This window comes from the organism of the source record quoted next, unplaced genomic scaffold (genome assembly GCF_019419815.1).
Source record: "Pyrus x bretschneideri cultivar Hongxiangsu unplaced genomic scaffold, Pyrus_bretschneideri_v1 Contig126, whole genome shotgun sequence".
NCBI lineage: Eukaryota > Viridiplantae > Streptophyta > Magnoliopsida > Rosales > Rosaceae > Pyrus > Pyrus x bretschneideri.
The window spans coordinates 194,924-216,764 of record NW_025999420.1 but is presented as its reverse complement, the minus strand read 5'-3'; positions in this window follow the sequence as shown (position 1 = coordinate 216,764).

Here is a 21,841-nt window from a genome sequence, read left to right as displayed (position 1 = left end):
AGGGATTAGATATACATTTAAACACATAACTCAGATTCTAGAAGCCTAATCCTTTATGTGCCGCATATATGCCATTCCTTGAAGGTTTAGGAGTTGTAATCCCTCTCCTACAAAGGTGCCGCACCCCTTAGCCTAACTTCTTCTAGAAATCTGCCCTTTATCCCTTCTAGAAGTCTAATTTCTGCCACAAAATGCCTAGTTTCTAGAAGCCCTAATTTCTGGCGAAATTCCCTATCCCTTTCCCCTTTGGTTTCTGCCCCCCTTTGGTTTCTGCCAAACCTTAACCTTTTTCCATTAGGATTGTGCAATCCTTTTCCTTCAGAAATTGTGCAAAACCTAGCCTATAAATTCAAGCTTATGCTGCACCATTCAAACCATCCATTCACTCATTCATTCATTCATACATTCAGCCATCAAACACCATAATTCACACCACATCACCCTAGTGCTGCAAGTAAGGAAGGAAGGAGAAGAAGACTTGTGCAATCTGCCATCCAAAGGAGGGTTCAAAATCTGCCATTGGAGTGTGGAGTGTTTCTAGGTGTATTCTATCCTTAGTTTTAGTTCAATGTTTATATTAATTAGGTTTTCAATTATGATGAACATGTGGAACTAATTTTTTTATAGTTAGAGGTGAATTCAAAGCCATGATTATATGTTTTATATAAATTGATTATATCCAGTTATTGTTTCTTAAGTCTTGAATGTGATTTGCTTATCTAAGTTATCAAAACTTGTTTATGTATGTTGATTGAAGGTCGACACTTAATTTGCATGCATGAATTTGATGCTAGAGTATAAGGGAGTTTCACATAATAGTTATTCACTTATATTCACAAGTAGTGGAGGTTGCTAGTCACAATCGTGTTAAGTAAATCCTTGGTATGAGTTTCATGTGTTTCGTAGTGATGAATGCCTTGTCAATGCTTATGATTTTCACAAAACTTAATGACTTTTGATATGTATCTTTATTATGCATTTCATATAAAGAACTTGAGAAAGATAATTTGGTTGCGATGCGTATTCCATCTAATTCAATGAAATAAGGAAAATCTGATGGTTGATTGTGCAATGCAACTAACTTGGGGTTTTGTCATTCATAGTCTAAAGGAATAATAACTGGAAATTGGTTTATATGCATATGTCATGTGTGGAGAAGGACCCTCTAACTAGCCTTTCACCCATTTAATTCACCCAAATTCGTTTTTACAAAGTTTCCGTTTTAAGTTTTAATTTCGTCAGAAATCATCCCCCTTTCATTTAGTCTTGTTATTTGAGTCAAAATCTGTTTTCTTTTAGTCTTTTGAGTTAAGTTTTATGTTCGTCAAAATCACTTGTTAGGTTTAGAATTGAGTCTTTTTTATTATTGGTTGCTGTTTTGAGTGTTTTAAGTTAGTTTTGAGTCTATATAGTCTAGTTGAGTGTTTTTTAGTCTTATTTGTGTTGATTAGCATCCCTAGTTAATCCCTGGTCTAGAATGATCCCTACTTGCATATATAATACAATTGTCACAAATAGGGTTTAATTTGTGTGTCAAGTTAATTTTCACATCACAAGCAACCCATACTCTTCCATGATCTTGACTCCATGCAGGCCCAATGAACTTCTATAACCATCCACACCACAATTCACTTGACAAACCACGGGCATGTGACTTGGGCTTATCTTAGCCTGAATAATGATTACCGTGACAAAGCTTGGTGTGATGAATACGATGAGTTTGCACGAGCTTGGCGTGATTTACATAACTATATGGCTTAATTAACATAGCGTGACATGATTACGAACATAACTCCTTCTCGATTCCGCACCTTTTGCATGTGTTTGGGCTTGATTTGAGGCTTGTATGACAATTAGGCTTCAAGACTTGATCGAGCTTGAATGTGACATTTTTGGGCTTGAACATTAGCCCTTTGATTATTTGGGCTACAAAGAACCTTAAGCAGGCTAGATAATTAAACCTAGGCCCAAGGGATTTTTGGAAGTGGCCTTCTTGATGATAGGACTTTTCCGTTTCCCACCTAGTTGTTGGTGACATAGTATGATGTGCTCCCTTGTGATTTTCTTCTTGCTTTTCATGTGCATCATGTGATTGCCTCATAGCTCGGCGTGATTGCTTGTTGGTGCATTTTCAAGTAGGATTAGTTTTGATGGATTGTTTGGCTTGGCATGATTGCTTCACTGCATGTAGCTTGCTTTTCACATGAATAATCATATAACATACTTTCCCTAGCTAGAATTCTTATGTTTTTATAGCTTGTTAACATGGCATGTGTAGGGAAAGATGGCATGTAAGGAAACTAGTCCTATGTTAAAGTCATAGACTTTTACGTGATGGCATGGCCATGTAGGGAAGTTATTCTCATGTTAAAACCATAGGCTTTTGCGTGATGTCATGTAGAGGAGTTAGTCTCATGTTAAAGCCGTAGGCTGTTGTTTGATGGCATGTAAGGAAGCTAGTCCCATGTTAAAGTCGTAGGCTTTTGCATGAGGTGCTTGAACTCTTAAAGAATTTACTTTCCCTGGGCGCATTTGCTTGTTTTACTAGGGTAAACTTTTACTTCCTATGTTATCATTCTCCTTTTCGTATGTCTGCATATTTCACATCGCGTGACGCGACGGACCGTAATGCTTATGTCTTGTTGTTCATTTTATTGTAAATGCATAATGGCTTTGGACCCTCCAAAGTATTTGGCTGTGGTGGATGGATCCTTTTCGACTGAGGACAAACTTCAGAGTGGTAGATCGTTGCCTCATTTCAGTTTCCAGATCAATGCCTTTAAGGAGGTAAAGCCTTCCCCATACTTGGTTTTTCTTATAGATTTTAAGTGCGTTTCGAGATGCTACATAGAGAATGGCTGGCTCCTCTGTCTCCGCGAATGTCGTAGCTGCAGCAGCCATTAAGGTATTTCTCTTTTCCTCATGGATATCGTTATGTGAATTTTTACAATTGCTTGTCCATTCCTGGTTGCTCTCATAGTTGCTTGTTTGCATGGGTTCATGTGTGCATGTATAAGGTGAGTAATCCTCATTGAGCATCGGCATGTCTTTCTTCGTGTTGCATGCGTGCATGTATAAGCATGTTAGCTTGTTGAGGCTTTACCTCAGATAAGCTTAATGGATTGTAATATTTTGTGATTCCGCTTGCCGATTTATCCTTTCATGATGCACACTTTGTGCTTTCCTCACAGATGAATGTCGATGGTATGAATATGGTGATTCCTTTATCCATGCATGCAACGAATGTTGGGGTGGATTTCTCTCCTACCGATGATGGCATTACAATGGCTTCCTTAGGTCTTCAAGCCTCCAGTGGTGTTCCTTCTAAGCATGTGGCTTTCCCTAAGGAAATGGCAACAGGTGGTGGAGTTTTCCTTAGTGATGCCTATGCTTTGACTATTGTACATCCTCCTATAACTCTTTCCTCAGAAGAGGAGGCTTTGGTCGAGGAGTGAGCACCATGGCATGAGGCTTTTGGTGCTCTCAGGGATGAGTTCAAGAATAATGCGAGGGTGCTAAACTCGATTAAAGAATTGCCTCCTCAGGGCGAGGCCTTTATCTCTCGCACTAACTTCAGGGGTGTGAAGTTTCAGTGGGTTGCCCAACATCCTAGGCATATTCTTTGAGAAAGTGAAGGATGCCGATGGAAACTTGAGGAACTTGTCACCCTATTTGCGCAACATGGTGCTTGAGGAGCTAGGGGTCTTGTTGTTGGACATGGAGCGCATGCTGATAGGAGCATATTTAGGCGACTTACTTAGCTTGTTTTCGTGCATCTATGTTGTTAATTCATAGTTGTTTTAGTAGTTTAAGCCATTTTCGTGTGTTTTTAGGTTCATATGGCTAAGGAAGCAAAAAGATGCATTTTGGAGCATTTTAGAGCAAAATTGGGCTTGGAATGGATAGCACATGATTGGAGCCAAAGTGTTGGACGAATTTGAAGGCCTTGTATTCATTTTGGACATAAAACAAAGGGCCTAGCCCATTCTCTCTTAAACCAACCCCAAGGCCATGCATTTCCTTCCAATTCCAAAGCCCACAATCACTTCAAAAGCCATGCAAAGAACCATCCATTCCATCAAAAACAATCCATCAATTCACATGCAAAACCACCATTAACACACATGCACCCAAACAAAGCCAACCTAGCTAACCCTACATGCATTCTTTATGCAACTCTTCATCATTCCACCATTCATTCTTTATTCCACAAACAAGTCACATGCATTTCCACCTTCCTACTTCATCATTTCACCACATTCTCCCTCTTTAACTCATTTCATTATTCATTCACTTTGCATTCATTCAATTCCACCCCACATGCACCCTTTATTCTTCATCATTGCAACCATGGCACATTTACACCAACAAAACAACTCCCATGCCATGGCCTACTCATATTCCCATTTCCTTTCCAACATCTCACATGCATTTCCACCTTCCTACTTCATCATTTCATCACATTTTCCCTTTTATTTCCACATGCAATTCTTCATCATTGCAACCACAAACACCTTAAACAAATAGCCATATACATCTCCACTCCTCCTATAAATACCCTTGCATTCATTCATTCAAGAATCATCTCATTTCATACACAAACACATCCATTCTTTCTCTCTAGCCGTGAGTTTCTCTCCCTTAGAATCCAAAAACCATCTTCCATTTCCATCACTCCCCACTCCATTCCACACTTCCATCCCCCCAACCAACTATCCCTAGACCTTATGCTACAATAAAGAGGAAGATAAGAGGGCCTAAACGTTCATACAATTCAAGTTTGAGTTGTTGGAATGTTTAGGTGTTTCTTTGATTTCAATGTTTAAATTCAATTCTCTTTGTTTTGTACGGAAGAGAAGAGTGCCTAAACGTTCATACAATTCAAGTTTGAGTTGTTGGAATGTTTAGGTGTTTCTTTGATTTCAAAGTTATGAGGAACTAAACCCCCTTTAGCTAGGGGGTGATTCGAAACTATGTTTATGTTTGCAATATGAATTGATTAACTTTCGTTGGAATTTCATAAGTTGTGGATTCAATTTGTTTAACCGTTTGATTGATAACTTATTTATGTATGTTTATTGAGAATGCGCGCTTAATTTTCATGCATGAATATGACGCTAGAATATAAGTGAGTTTCACCTAATCGTTATGAACTTATATTCACAAGTAGTGGAGGTTGCTTATAAACAATCGCGTTAAATAAATTCTTGGCATAAGTTTCATGCAATCATAGTAACGAATGTCTCGTCAACACTTATAGTTTTCATTGAACGTAATGATCTTTGATTGTATCTTTATTATGATGTCATGTAAGGAACTTTTGAAGAATGCTTTGGGTTGTCGTATGATGTCATCCAATTCATTAACTTAAGGAAAACTTGACGGTTAATTTAAGCGGACCTAATTAACCCGGGGTGTTGAGAAATCATAATTTATCGAAAGACCAACTGAGAATCAATCTTGTATGCAAGTGTAACATGTGTGGAGAAGAACCCCTTGGCTATTCCATCATCCATATTTTCATCTCATTCATATTTACGTTTTGCCTTTAATTACAATTTGTCCATTTAATTTAATCTCGTCCAAACACAATCCCCCCTTTACTTTATTGTCAAATTAGTTAGAAATCAATTTAGTTTGTGTTTTTAAAGCATTTTGAGTCTTTTGGTTTGTCTTAATGTTTTAACGTTTAGTTTCACATTCTTTGAGTCTAGTTTAGTGTTTTATATTGTTTTTACGTTTTTGAGTCAAAGTCCAAGTGATTAACAATCCCTCCTAATCCCCGGTCCAGAACGATCCCTACTTATACTTATACTACAATTGTCAAAAAGAGGGTTTAATTTGTGCGCGTATAATTCTCGCATCAAATTTTGGCGCCGTTGCCGGGGATTAGCAACTTTGCTAATCTCTTGGATTGTTTTATTTTTTGTTTGTGTGTATATATTTTTAGTTTTATTGATTTTAGAAGCAAGACATGGCACTTGATAGTGCTTCTCTTTTGTCACAGCTTATGGAAGAGTACCAAACGCAAAGAGTTGGTACATTTGATCATAATCAATCAAGGAACGACGTGTTTTCCAATACTTACAATTCCGATTGGAGTGATCATTCAAGCTCTATATGGTGGGAACCTCAACATATTCAACAAGAAGGATATTGGCAGCCTTATGAGGAGTTCTATTCAACGTCTATGCATCCACCACAACCTCATATTCAATATGCCCAACCAAACTCAGGTTCGTCAATAGATTATAATCAAATTCTTAATGAATTAAACTCTTTGGTGCAGGGTTCACAAAATCAAGCTAAGGAGACTCACCAAGAAACATATTGGCAACCATATGAGGATTCATATGCACCACCACAGCCTTCCCCTCAATCTTCACATCCAAATTCAGGTATATCAAATTATTATAAGGAAGTTATTCAACAACTGAATTCTGTGGAGCAGGGCAGGGAAGCTCAACCATTTCAACAAGACGCATTTTGGCGACCAATTGAGGATTTCTATCAAGCAAAAAAGTTGGCTGAGTGGAACAGTCAATTTAGGCAGAATGCAGAATGCATGGAACAAATTCAAGAACAAATGGTTGAAGATGAGCCCATGGATGAATTGCTACTGCTCAATCTGAATGAAAACATCCCTTGTGCATTTGTTGAATGTGCTGCGACTTTAGAGCCAATATTGCAACCCATAGGTAAGCCACTAACTCAAATTCCAATTCCCACTTCAATTAATCGTGTGTTACATTCTTCATTGCAGGCACCTACTCAAATCCAATTTGGTGAAAGAGTTTACATGGATCTTAGGACAGATCTCTATTCCACTCCATACAAAGATCCAATTCTTGAATGTTTTGAGAAGCATTTCGTGGAGGATGTACTTAAGTTCTTATTGGAGCATGTAGGTAAGCCACCAACTCAAAATCCAAAGTCGTTTTTGACTAATATGTTGTTGATGTCAATGATTAGGGCACCCACTCTTGAAATTCAACCATTGCCGGAACATTTCAAGTATCATCATCCATTCAATGATCAACTCCATGCCGTGGGTTCCATTAAGGCATGATTGTGTTCTTCGTCCGGTTACAAGACGTAAAAGAAAGCGCTACTTGGGAGGCAACCCAATACAGTGAATAAAACAAAGCTTTTTCATTAATTTTCGAGAAATTACAAATGTATCTAACAAAAGGAGCTTCACAAAGGTTGTTTTTGTTTTTGTTTGCGTGAAGACCCACCACGAGGCAAAACTCTAGAAGCGGAAGGCATCGAAGCAGGAGGCATCGAAGCAGGAGGCATCGGAGCAAGAGGCATAGGAGCGGGAGGCATAGGATATAGAGCATTCCAGGCCCCAATACTTGGCGGAACGCTGGATGACCCAGGAAAGAGGTGCCCCTGGAAGAAAGACGCAAGCCGTTGACGGTCACTTTGCATCCGACCTTGAGATTCTTGCATCTCATCAAGCTTCCTCTTCATGCCCGACGAATAGTTATTGGCAAGCACATGCAAAGTTCTATTCTCGTACTTAAGTTGTTTGATCTCTTGTTTCAGGTTCTCCACCTCCGCCATCAAAGATTCAACCTGACGGGAGCGAGCAAGGAGGCGTTGGCCCATGTTGGACACAGAGCCTGCGCACTGAACGCTGAGAGCCAGGGACTCTTGAACGGCCAACTCATCAGACCGTCCTGAAAGCAGCTGACTATCTCTGGGAGTGAGGAGGTTCCGAGCTACTATCGTAGCTGTTGTGGCGTCCTGCATCACGGAGTCTTCACCTGTAAGAGGACCGTTAGAAGATAAGAAAGAAGGGCGCCATACGTTACCTTGACGCGGCACGCCCGTATCACTGCGGAGACTCAATTCTAAGCTAAGGTTCGATGGGTTTGCCATTTTTCAAAAGTGTTCAAAGAGAAAGGGTGGACGGAGTAAATTTTCAAAAGGCCGGAGACAATTTTTTCAGAATGGGAAATCTTCAGAGTGTGTAAGTTGGCGGTGATCGATAGCTCTATAAAAAGCCAAGGCAACGCGTCCACCGATTCAAAAAGCCGGAATTTGAGGCGCAAAGTTCGGCGACGCTCCCTCAGCTTTTCAGAAAACGCGTTCAACACGTGGAGGCCATCATCGCAGCTACACGTCTTTAGCCGACAAGCGCAAAGTTCGGCGACGCTTTCTCTGCTTTTCAGAAAGCGCGTGCAGCTTTATCGAAGAGGCGTCTTCAAAGATCGAAGAGTCGTCACTATTTCAAAAGGCCGGATTTGCGGGATCAAAACGTTTGTCGACAAGGGTAAGAGAACAGTACCACCACTTGCTATTGGGAAATCCCTATATTTGTCGACTTTCATCTTTTATGGTAAGGCAAACCTGAAGAAAATGCCCAACTCTTTCTCACCTCTGAGGGCGCACTCCCAGCAAAGCCTTTCGAAACACTCAATTCTTTCTTCTTCCCCAAAGATGATACCAGAGGCCTGGAATACAGATGACCCAGGAGGAAGCAGCACAACAAATACATGTGCTGATTCATTCACCGCTTCTTCAAAAGCAAAGGTATCTCATATCATCAAGGTCAAAAGCAAAAGTATCTCATATCATGCTCTTTCCCTGTCTTTTCCTTTGTCTTTGTTATTAATCGCATAGCAAAGTGAAAGAAGCAATCAGCCGGCACTTGGAGTCTATCTGGACTCTATTCCCTGGTTGCTTACCTAGCTTTGCTGAGCTATCCTCTAACCCTCTTCAATACGAATTGGAGAGATTGAACAAAGAAACAGATAAAAGGAGTAAGCTCAGACCTTCGGGGGAGACCAAAAGAATCCTGCTACCCCAGTTCAAAAGTAGCACAAAGGAAAATCAACGATCGGAGGAAACCAAAAGAATCTCCAGCTCAGTTCAAGAGTAAGCCTGTGGTCAACAAAGGAAGCCCGAGAAAGCACTCCAATTCCAGATTTGCATCTCTAAACTCTTCTCTTTGTTAGATACATTCTGCTATGTTTAGTATGTTTAGTTGCTGTTTATGTGCTTACTTTTGTTTGGTGTGTTTTAAGCTTGAAACATTGAGGACAATGTTTGATTTAAGTGTGGGGGGGTAACTAAAGTATTTTGATGCAAATTCGTAGGGTTTTATCCACCATAACTTCAAATGTTGTTTCTTGCTGTTTTAAGTGTGTTTAAACTGTTTAGTGTGTTTTGACTTAAAAATTCGAAAATCACATAAAAATTTGAAAAACATGTTTTGAAAAGCCTAAAAAGAGTGTTTTGAGTCGTTTTTGTGTCGTAGGTCACCTTCCAACACAATGATAAGGATTTGGTTTCTAATTGCATGACTGTTGAAAAGAGTTATAAACATGGAGAAAAGTTTGATGTACTCTTGGTATATGCTTGGTTATGGTTATAATGTATGACTTCACATGCAATTATAAAAGAAAAAAATTAGTTATGTAACATGCTTGAAGGAAGGAACTCAAACAAACGCTACAACCCTGAGAGACTTGAGCCTATAACGTTCTTTGGAGAGTATAATCTGTGATTTCTTGTTTTCTAAAGTCGTTGCATGATCTCATTATTCTTTGCTTGGTTACTACTTAGAAGGCGTTTCATCATATAGTTTCAAATGCTAGAACTCATGCCCATTTCATTCAAAGCATGTTATTAATTTGCATAACATATACCAAGATGAAGTTGTGTAGTTGCCACCATAGCCAAATAGCCTCACTTCCCATATTTCGTATATGTTGTAAGTTTTACCCCCGTTGAGCTTTCTTTAGCCTTTATTCTTTGTCAACCCACATTATCCTCACCTAGCCTAGTTTAGGACAATCCACACCTTTGTTCTTAGAAGATAGTGAGCATGACTTAAATGAATTCATTTTGAGTTACATTATGCAAGAAAATGAGTGTGGGAGAAGGAATGCTTGTTCTTAAGTATGTTTTGAGTTTCAAAAGAAAAGAAAAACAGAAAAGAAAAGAAAGAAAGAAAAAAGAGCTTGAAAAAAATGAAAGAATGAGTGATTGAAGTAAGGGCCCAAAACACCAATTCTGGCCCTAAATTGTCTCCCTTTTTGTTCCAAAGTTGAGTTTTCATTCAAAAGAAAATTCTAAGTTGATTCAATTGCCTTGCTCACTATTTCTTTAAGAACCTTTGTTTTCCATATTCTTTCTTTGTTTTCCACACGCCCCAAGCCCCATTACAACCTGTGACTTCAATCTTGAGTGTTATGTATTTCAATTGTGGAGTTTGAATTTGGTATGAGCATATGGTGTCACTGGTTCTCGCGTCTAAGTAGTAGCATTCCATTCATGAGATCATAATCTAAACATGCTTATTAACTCCAAAAATTGCGTTCTTTGTGATACATATATGTGAGTGTTCGTTTTCATGTTTATATCAATCTTCTCACATATGACTAGATTAGGGTGTGTAGTTAGAAAATCTGAGTGAAAATTGAGTGCATATCTTGTAAGGAATTGAGCAAATTCTCTAAGGCATGTTACTACATTCAAAACATGGTTTTAAATGCTTAATTGTGAACTAGTATGTGGTGACTATGATTAAGAATGTACTTAAGGGTAAAGATGGCTAAATTCTGTGGGAATAATAATTTTTAACTTGTCATGTGCATAGGAAATCCCTGAAACGATTGTTGGAAGGTGTAGGTTGTGTTTTACGTGTTTAGTGTCGTTTTGTTTATTTGTTTTTATTCTGTTTTGCTTGAGGACTAGCAAAAGATAAGTGTGGGGGAGTTTGATAGGAGCATATTTAGGCGACTTACTTAGCTTGTTTTCGTGCATCTATGTTGTTAATTCATAGTTGTTTTAGTAGTTTAAGCCATTTTCGTGTGTTTTTAGGTTCATATGGCTAAGGAAGCAAAAAGATGCATTTTGGAGCATTTTGGAGCAAAATTGGGCTTGGAATGGATAGCACATGATTGGAGCCAAAGTGTTGGACGAATTTGAAGGCCTTGTATTCATTTTGGACATAAAACAAAGGGCCTAGCCCATTCTCTCTTAAACCAACCCCAAGGCCATGCATTTCCTTCCAATTCCAAAGCCCACAATCACTTCAAAAGCCATGCAAAGAACCATCCATTCCATCAAAAACAATCCATCAATTCACATGCAAAACCACCATTAACACACATGCACCCAAACAAAGCCAACCTAGCTAACCCTACACGCATTCTTTATGCAACTCTTCATCATTCCACCATTCATTCTTTATTCCACAAACAAGTCACATGCATTTCCACCTTCCTACTTCATCATTTCACCACATTCTCCCTCTTTAACTCATTTCATTATTCATTCACTTTGCATTCATTCAATTCCACCCCACATGCACCCTTTATTCTTCATCATTGCAACCATGGCACATTTACACCAACAAAACAACTCCCATGCCATGGCCTACTCATATTCCCATTTCCTTTCCAACATCTCACATGCATTTCCACCTTCCTACTTCATCATTTCATCACATTTTCCCTTTTATTTCCACATGCAATTCTTCATCATTGCAACCACAAACACCTTAAACAAATAGCCATATACATCTCCACTCCTCCTATAAATACCCTTGCATTCATTCATTCAAGAATCATCTCATTTCATACACAAACACATCCATTCTTTCTCTCTAGCCGTGAGTTTCTCTCCCTTAGAATCCAAAAACCATCTTCCATTTCCATCACTCCCCACTCCATTCCACACTTCCATCCCCCCAACCAACTATCCCTAGACCTTATGCTACAATAAAGAGGAAGATAAGAGGGCCTAAACGTTCATACAATTCAAGTTTGAGTTGTTGGAATGTTTAGGTGTTTCTTTGATTTCAATGTTTAAATTCAATTCTCTTTGTTTTGTACGGAAGAGAAGAGTGCCTAAACGTTCATACAATTCAAGTTTGAGTTGTTGGAATGTTTAGGTGTTTCTTTGATTTCAAAGTTATGAGGAACTAAACCCCCTTTAGCTAGGAGGTGATTCGAAACTATGTTTATGTTTGCAATATGAATTGATTAACTTTCGTTGGAATTTCATAAGTTGTGGATTCAATTTGTTTAACCGTTTGATTGATAACTTATTTATGTATGTTTATTGAGAATGCGCGCTTAATTTTCATGCATGAATATGACGCTAGAATATAAGTGAGTTTCACCTAATCGTTATGAACTTATATTCACAAGTAGTGGAGGTTGCTTATAAACAATCGCGTTAAATAAATTCTTGGCATAAGTTTCATGCAATCATAGTAACGAATGCCTCGTCAACACTTATAGTTTTCATTGAACGTAATGATCTTTGATTGTATCTTTATTATGATGTCATGTAAGGAACTTTTGAAGAATGCTTTGGGTTGTCGTATGATGTCATCCAATTCATTAACTTAAGGAAAACTTGACGGTTAATTTAAGCGGACCTAATTAACCCGGGGTGTTGAGAAATCATAATTTATCGAAAGACCAACTGAGAATCAATCTTGTATGCAAGTGTAACATGTGTGGAGAAGAACCCCTTGGCTATTCCATCATCCATATTTTCATCTCATTCATATTTACGTTTTGCCTTTAATTACAATTTGTCCATTTAATTTAATCTCGTCCAAACACAATCCCCCCCTTTACTTTATTGTCAAATTAGTTAGAAATCAATTTAGTTTGTGTTTTTAAAGCATTTTGAGTCTTTTGGTTTGTCTTAATGTTTTAACGTTTAGTTTCACATTCTTTGAGTCTAGTTTAGTGTTTTATATTGTTTTTACGTTTTTGAGTCAAAATCCAAGTGATTAACAATCCCTCCTAATCCCCGGTCCAGAACGATCCCTACTTATACTTATACTACAATTGTCAAAAAGAGGGTTTAATTTGTGCGCGTATAATTCTCGCATCACATGCCCTGCTCAAAGCTTACAAAACATAAGCTATTATCCTATCGTGACATAATTAGTGATTAGACAACCCTGGGCATTTCTATAAACTCATTGGCCAAGAGATTGGAGAAGCTCTGCAACCCTTGTGAATGATAAAGGAATTATGGAGCAATTTTCCAAACTAAGAAAGATAGAGCGTGTCTGTGACCTCAAGCGTAAGGAGTTAGAGAATGAGAGGTCCATGTTGAAGAAGATGTGCAATAAGAGTTCAAAGGAGAGAGTGAACTATCTTCAGCTTACAGCGGATTAAATGCAGATTGAGTGTTCCTTTCGAATGGTAGCCCACTGCGGTTAGTCGTTTGCTTTTCCCAAGCAATGCATGTCACTTGACTGTTTGCTTTGCTTGACCTTCACTTTCTTTTTCTTAGCAGAGTATGATCTTAATGATGTTGTAGTAGCGAAATAGAAGTGTGATTGATGAAGAACCTTTTCTCCACGCCTTATTTTACCTTCGTTGCATTTTTCTTTCTAAATGGCTAGTTATTCCCTCAAACAATAGGCATAAGGCTTTCTGTGTTTTGTCTTACTTTTGTTTCTCTATTTGCTTCGGCTTTGAACTCTCATGTTGAACTTGGCATGATGTTTGGGATATTTGATCGTGCAATGACATTGATATTTACTTTGTATTTGTGGGGATTTGTTGAGTAGAATCCTGTAAGGCTTTAAGATACAGGCTTGAGCTTTCTACTTATTTCCTGGGTAAGGACTGATTTTGGCACTTTGCATTTTTCTTGCTTGAACCATTGAGAATCTTGCATGAGACCTTGTAATTTTGTTTTTGGCTTGGCATGATGTATAGATTATAGCCTTGGTTTGATTACTGCTATAAGCTTGTTATTGCTTCAACCTTAGCATGATTTGATCCTAGGAAGGCTTGGGCTTTTGTAATAGCCTTTGGCTTGATAACTGCTATAGCTTGTTCTTCCTAATGAGCATGAGGAAATAACATGGGTGTCTTAGCATTAATAAGGATGAAATAACATGGGTGTCTTAGCATTAATAAGGCTTTAACCAATTCCCATTGATAAGTTTTGTTAGCATGACATCTTTGACCGAAGTCAAGTAGTAGCATTCGCTTTCATAGGCTTCCTTGACTGCAAAAGGTCTTTCCTAGTGTGGAGTAAAGTTTGAAGGTCTGGAGGTGTGCTTGCATATGTGTGCTCTAAAGACAACCTATTTCTTTGAAGTTGCGTGATTTGACTATGTGATTGAAGGCTCTAGTAACCTGCTGGTGGTGTAGAGTTGCTTTCTTAGTTGGTTTTTTTTTCTTCTTTCCTCAAGTGACTTGAGAACTTTCCACCTCCACTATCACAGACTGTGGTATTCCTTAGAGATGTGCGATAGTCCTACTGAACGTTTGGAAAATGCGTGCTGCAACCCCCAGCGTAATTTTGCACCATTTCGCTTAGGATCTTTAGTAGTGTCTTATTTTTCGTTTCGACTTGGCCGTTTCCCAAGGGGTAGTACAACGTAGAGCAACGGTGCTTGATCCCGTAACCATTGAATGTGATACTTACATGCTTGTTTTCCCAGATGAAGTTGGGTACTATAACTCCTATTGCTTTTCAGAGAGGGATTTCTTCCACCCACTTTATGAAATAATCAGTGGCCACCAAGATCCATCTGCATCATTCAAAAGCTGGATTGATTGTTTCGATCAAGTCGAGCCCCCAAGTATGGAACAGGCATGGAGTGTGCATGTCTTGCAGCTATGTTGGAGGCTTGCAGATTAAGTTTCCATGAACTTGGCATGCATGGCATCTCTTGACCATGGCATCAATGAAATAACTAATACGTTCCTTAACGCTACCCTTCCTCCTGTCAAAGATGACAAGGTTGGGAGTCTCATATCTGATGTGAAAATTAACTTGACACACAAATTAAACCCTATTTGTGACAATTGTAGTATATATGCAAGTAGGGATCGTTCTAACCGGGGATTAACTAGGGATGCTAATCTACTTTAAACTGACTTAAAAACATAAAATAAACTTAAAAACACTTAACTAGACCTATATGATTCAAAACAAATTAAAAAGACTCAAAACAACACAAAACAATCAACTAGACTCAAACTAGACTCTAAAGGGTGATTTGGACGAAATTTAACTAACTTAGACTCAAAACACTAATTTGGACAGATTTAAACACTTTTCTAACTAATCTAACACACTTAATAAAAGGGGGAATTGATTTGGACGAAATTAATTAAATTGGACAGATTGTAAACTAAACAGATTAGGCACTAAATTAGGTGAATTGAATGGGAAAAAGGCTAGTTAGAGGGTCCTTCTCCACACATGCACATATGTAACACAAATTGATTTCCAGATTTTATCCCTTTAAACCATGAATAACAATGCCCCAAATTAATTGTGAAAAGCACAAATTAACTTTCAGATTTTCCTAGTTCATTGAATTGGATGGAATACGCATCGACAATCAAATTATTCTTATCAAATTCCCTACATGAATTGCATAATAGAGATAAAATCAAAGATTATTAAGCTTTTTGAAAACCCTAAGCATTGACTAGGCATTCGTAACTATGAATTGGATGATACTCTTGCCTAGAATTTACTTAATACAATCATGACTAGTGATTTTCACTACTTGTGAATATAAGTTCATAACGATTAGGTGAAATTCCCTTATATCCTAGCATCAAATTCATGCATGAAAACTAAGTATGCATCCTTAATCAACACACAAGAACAAGTTCTCAATAAATCAATTAAGTAAATCACATTCACGATTCAAGAAACAAAATCTGGAGGAAATCAATTCATTTTAATCAACACACAAGAACAAGTTCTCAATAAATCAATTAAGTAAATCACATTCACAATTCAAGAAACAAAATCTGGAGGAAATCAATTCATTTGAAACATAAGTCCATGGCTTCGAATTCACCTCTAACTAGTTGCACATGTTCATAACAATTGAAAAGCAAATTAAAATAAACATGGAAATGAAACGAGGGAAGAAAAAACTCTGAAAGTCTCCAAGGGTTGCAGATTCCTTGCGGCACAAGGGTCTCCTTATCCTATGGAAGCCACGACACTCCTTCTTCTCCCTAGGATTTGCGACACAAGGTTCTATTTTCTGAATGGATGGTGTGTGTGAATGAATGAACGAATTGAATGATGAATGGCTACCTAGGGTGTGTCAGGGGGTGCGGCAACTTAAGGTCCCTTTATATAGTACTCGGCCAAAACCCTAGCAATCAGAATTTAGGGTTAAACCTAGCAGAAATAAGTGATTAGGGCCCCTAGGGTTTGCGGCAAAGGTTGGGAACTTAAGTCCTAGCCCAATTGGTTTCAGATATGGACTTATAGAATCCAAATCCAAGAGGAAAAGGGCCAAATTAAATCAGAATCCAATCTGAAAAAGGTTTAGGAAATTCGTCCAAAATTGGGCCTTCTAGAAACTAAGTGTTTTGTGGCTGATTTTGGTTGTTCTAGAAGGCATAAAAAGGGGGAAGGTGCGGCACCCATTTAGGGTCAGATAAGGCTTCTTAAAATTAGGTTTTTAGGTCCACTTGCAGCTAGGATTAAGGTGGAATAAGATTAGGTTAGGATAAGATAAGATAAGGTTTGGATAAGATAAGGTTGTTAGGATAAGTTTCCATATTTCTTGCTCTTTCCTTATCATCTTTGTCTTGAACTTTCCTTTTCTGATTTGTAGCATATTCCTAGCCTCTTTTGACTCCAAATTCGTCCATCCACCTTGCTCCATATACAAGCTATCCATAATAAGCCCAAAACTGCTCTAAAAGGCTCAAAATTGCCTTTTCTTGCCAACTTTGTCATTAGGACCTACAAACAAACGAAAATAGCTTAAAACACTATAATAAATAGTAATTAGCTCACTAAATGTAAGGAAATAACATAACTAAGTAGCATAAATATGCTCCTATCAGTATCCGTTAAGATATCGCATGTGAAGAAGGCTGACTGGGCATAGTGGCTCAGGAACATACTTCCAGTCCTCCAAACTCCTGTGCAACTTCTTTTTTGGCATGGCAATGACATCTTCCTGAGTGACAAAGGATGGCATATCCTCAGAACTTTTGTCGGCAGTAGCATTCGACTCCTTCTTCCCTGGGCGTGCAATCTTTGTCGCTGGCTTTCTTGCTTGGCTTGGGGATTGTTCAGCTCCTTCACATATGCAATAATTTCTTTTTGGGCTTCAACCAAAGCATGAATAGTTGTGATGATGTCAAGCATGGCATATTCGTCTAGGTTTTTCTAGCTCTCCTGGTGTTGCACTTCGCGTTGATGATAGGAGCATATTCATGCGACTTAAATGGCTTGTTCTCGTGCATTTACGTTATGTTTCTCTAGTTATTTTAGTCCTTTATGCTTCTTTTGTGTGTTTTCAGGTTCTAAGGGCAAGGTATGCAAAAGGATGCCTTTTGGAGCCTTTTGGAGCAAATTAGAGATTGGAATGGATATCATATGCTTGGAGCCAAGAGGATGGACGAAATTAAAGACTTGAAGTAGGAAAGTTAAATCCTAAAAGACCTCATGTTTAAGCATCATTGAAGACTCCTACGCATTTTAGAACACAAAAACAACATTCCTTGCAACCTTAGGACATTGCCGTGTGTTTCCTTTTGTCTCCCTTCCTTGCCATGCAAGGAAGGGCTTTGTTCCCTATTTTAAACACTTAAAGCATTCACTTATCATATCATTCACTTAACATATCATTCACTTATTATAATCATTCACATATCATATCATTCACTTATCAAACCATTCACTTATCACTTCCATTCACTTATCACTCATCACATATCATTCATTTATCACTTAACATATCATTCATTTATCACTTAATACATCATTCACTTGTCACTTATCATACTCATAATCATCTACACATTTCAACCATTTAAACATTTGCACTTCAACTTTCCAACATTTCACATGCATTTCCACCTTGTTCATGCTTTCCTATTTCATTATTCATTCACTTTGCATTCATTCAATTCAGCCACATGCACTTATTCTCTTCATCATTGCACCACAAATCACCCACATGCACTCTTAATCATTCATCCATTTAACACTTCCCCCTTTGTGCCATGCCTTCCCTTCCACTTTCCAACCACATTCTTTCAATTCCCACTTCATCATTACACCACCTAAGCCACATGCACTCCCATTCTTTAATTCAGCCACTTAATCATTCAACCACAAAACAATCACACAACACACCAACACACATGCATCCTGAAATTCTTTGCCGCAATCACATGCACTTCCCCCACACTCATTTTCTTGCATAATGTAACTCAAAAGGAATTCATTTAAGTCATGCTCACTATCTTTTAAGAACAAGGGTAAGGACGGTCATATTCTAGGTTAGGTGAAGATAAAGTGGGTTAACAAAGAACATGGGCTAACATGGCTCAACGGGGGTAAAACTTACAACATATACGAAATGTGGGAAGTGAGGCTATTTGGCTATGGTGGCAACTACACAACTTCATCTTGATATATGTTATGCAAATCAATAACATGCTTTGAATGAAATGGGCATGAGTTCTAGCATTTGGAACTATATGATGAAACGCCTTCTAAGTAGTAACCAAGCAAAGAATAATGAGATCATGCAACGACTTTAGAAAACAAGAAATCACAGATTATACTCTCCAAAGAACGTTATAGGCTCAAGTCTCTCAGGGTTGTAGCGTTTGTTTGAGTTCCTTCCTTCAAGCATGTTACATAACTAATTTTTTCTTTTATGATTGTATGTGAAGTCATACATTATAACCATAACCAAGCATATACCAAGAGTAAATCAAACTTTTCTTACGCGTTTCTTTGATTTCAATGTTTAAATTCAATTCTCTTTGTTTTGTAATGTGAGGAATGGAAGAGAAGAGTGCCTAAACGTTCATACAATTCAAGATTGAGTTGTTGGAATGTTTAGGTGTTTATTTGATTTCAAAGTTATGAGGAACTAAACCCTTTTTGGCTAGGGGTGATTTCAATACCATGATTATTTATGTAATATGAATTGATGAATTCCGGTTATGAACTCTTGATTCGTGAATGCAATTGGCTTAACTATTTGATGATTAACTTATTTGTGTTTGTTGATTGAGGGTCGACACTTAATTAGCATGCATGAATATGTGGCTAAAGTTTAAGAAGGTTTCACATAATCGTTACTAACTTATACTTGAAAGTAGATAAGGTCGCTTGTCACGATCGCGTTAAGTTTAATTCTTAGCATGAGTAACATGATGTCATAGTTGCAAATGCTTTGTCAATGCTTATGGTTTTCATTTTTCTTAATGATCTTCGATTGTATCTCTATTATGATGACATGTAGGGAACTTTTGAGAATGTTTTGGGTTGTCGAATGATGCCATCCAATCCAATAATATAAGGAAAATCTGAGGATTAACTAGTGATGTCACGGTTAATTTGGGGCATTGTCGTTCATAATTCAACGAAGGAATAACTGGAAATTGATTCATATGCATAAATATCATGTGTGGAGAAAGAACCTCTAGCTAATTCACCAACCATCTTATTTCATCAATTTCATATTTACATTCTGTCTAGTTATTAACTTGTTTCGTTATTTCAATTTTCGTCAAACCTCAATCCCCCTTTTGCTTTAATGTTCAATATAGTTAGAAATCAATTTAGTTTGTGTTTTTAAAGCATTTTGATTCTTTTGGTTTGTCTAAGTGTTGTAACGTTTAGTTTCACATTCTTTGAGTCTAGTTTAGTGTTTTATATTGTTTTTACGTTTTTGAGTCAAATCCAAGTGATTAACAATCCCTCCTAATCCCCGGTCCAGAACGATCCCTACTTATACTTATACTACAATTGTCAAAAAGAGGGTTTAATTTGTGCGCGTATAATTCTCGCATCAAATTTTGGCGCCGTTGCTGGGGATTAGCAACTTTGCTAATCCCTTGTCTTTATTTTTATTTTTATTTTATTTTATTTTATTTTTTTTCCGTGCATTCTTATTTCAGATTCTTAGTTTGTTTGTTTTCTTGTTTTTCAGGTACTGTGTATGACTCGTAGCTCTCGGCCTATTATAGAGAACATCTCCGACTTTGACGGTGATTTTGAACGCACTTTGAGGAGAACGAGGAGTCAACAAGAGCCACCACAACCTCCACCACAACCTGGGCTTGAAGAAGACGAAGTAGGTGTAGAAGAAAAGCCCACGGATCAGATTTTTGAAGAAGAACAAGCCATGGCAGCAGATAATAGAACCATCAAGGAGCTTTCGGCCTCGGGCTTGGATAATGCATTGCCTCTTTGTATCCAATACCCCACGGCTGCAGAGGGGAAGACTGAGGTGTTTGAACTCAAATCCAGTTTGTTACACCATATTCCGAAGTTCCATGGCTTGTCTATGGAAGACCCCAACAAACACTTGAAGGAGTTCGAGGTGGTTTGTTCGAGCATGACCCCCGTCACTGTGGATGGGAGTATATTGAAGATGAAGGCCTTTCCATTTTCACTTATGGACAAGGCCAAAGATTGGCTCTACGAACTAGCCCCGGGAACTGTGACTTCGTGGGAGAGTATGAAGCGTGCTTTCTTGGAGAAATTCTTCCCTACTTCGAGAGTGATTCTCCTACGGAAGAAAATTAGTGGTATTCAACAGAATCATGGTGAGACATTCCCGGCTTATTATGAGCGCTTCAAGGGCCTTGTAGCTTCATGTCCTCAACATCAAATGAAGGAGGAACTTCTCCTTCAATATTTCTATGAGGGCCTCCTTCCTATCGAACGTCAAATGCTTGATGCATCAGCGGGAGGAGCATTGGTGGACAAAACACCAAGGGATGCCAAGATGCTCATAGCCAACCGAGCGCTCAACGCTCAACAATATGAAGGAGTGGGCCAAAGGGAAGCCCCACGGCAACAAAGTGTAAATGAGGTGAGTGCTATTTCTGAAATTCAATCACAACTTGCTAATCTTACTTCTCTTGTTTCTCAGGTTGTGATTGGTCCAAAAGCACAAGAACACCAAGTTTGTGGCGTGTGCTCAATTCAAGGACATCCATCCGACAAGTGCCCTCAACTAATCGAGAATGGTGGGTGGGAATCTGCCAATGCAATTGGTTTCCAAGGACAAAATCAAAACAACCCATACTCGAACACTTACAATGCCGGATGGAGGGACCATCCAAACTTCAAATGGAGGGAGCCACAACAAGCTGCCCAACAAGGAGGATTTAGGCCAAACCCCCCTGGTTTTTATTCCAAGTCGTATGCACCCCAACAACCCCAACAACCTTCGGCATCATCTCATTCAGGTACGTCCTTGGAAAGTGATCAAGCTATGCAATTACTAACCTCTATTTCGCAGGGGTTGCAAAATCAAAACAACCGGATAGCAAATAACGAGAAGGAGATGATGGATATGAAGAAACAAATAGGGCAGATTTCTGAGTTCCTTGGACAGATTAGAGAGCAAGGAAAGCTTCCTAGCTCAACCACAGTCAATCCAAAGGGAGGATTCGAATCCGCCAAGGCCATCACCCTAAGGGGTGGAAAAGAAGTTGGGACCAAGCCAAACAATCCCAAATCTGCCCAGAAAGTAGATGAAGAGACGACACAACCTGAGGAAGTGTCTAGCTCACCCACGGAAAGGGTGAAAAACCCAATGCCGCAGGCCCCCAATCACCCTAACTCGGCCAAATCAGGTAATTTAAATTCAAATTCATGTACTTCACGTCCTAATCTGCCCAATGTACCTTTTCCTCGCAGGTTCATGCAAGAAAAAAAGGAAGAAAGCGAGAAGGACATTCTTGAAACGTTCCGGAAGGTGCAAGTGAACATACCGCTTCTCGATGCAATCAAATAGGTTCCAAAGTATGCTAAATTCCTCAAGGACCTATGCAATACAAAGAGAAGAAGGGCAAACAAAGAGGTAGTGAAGGTA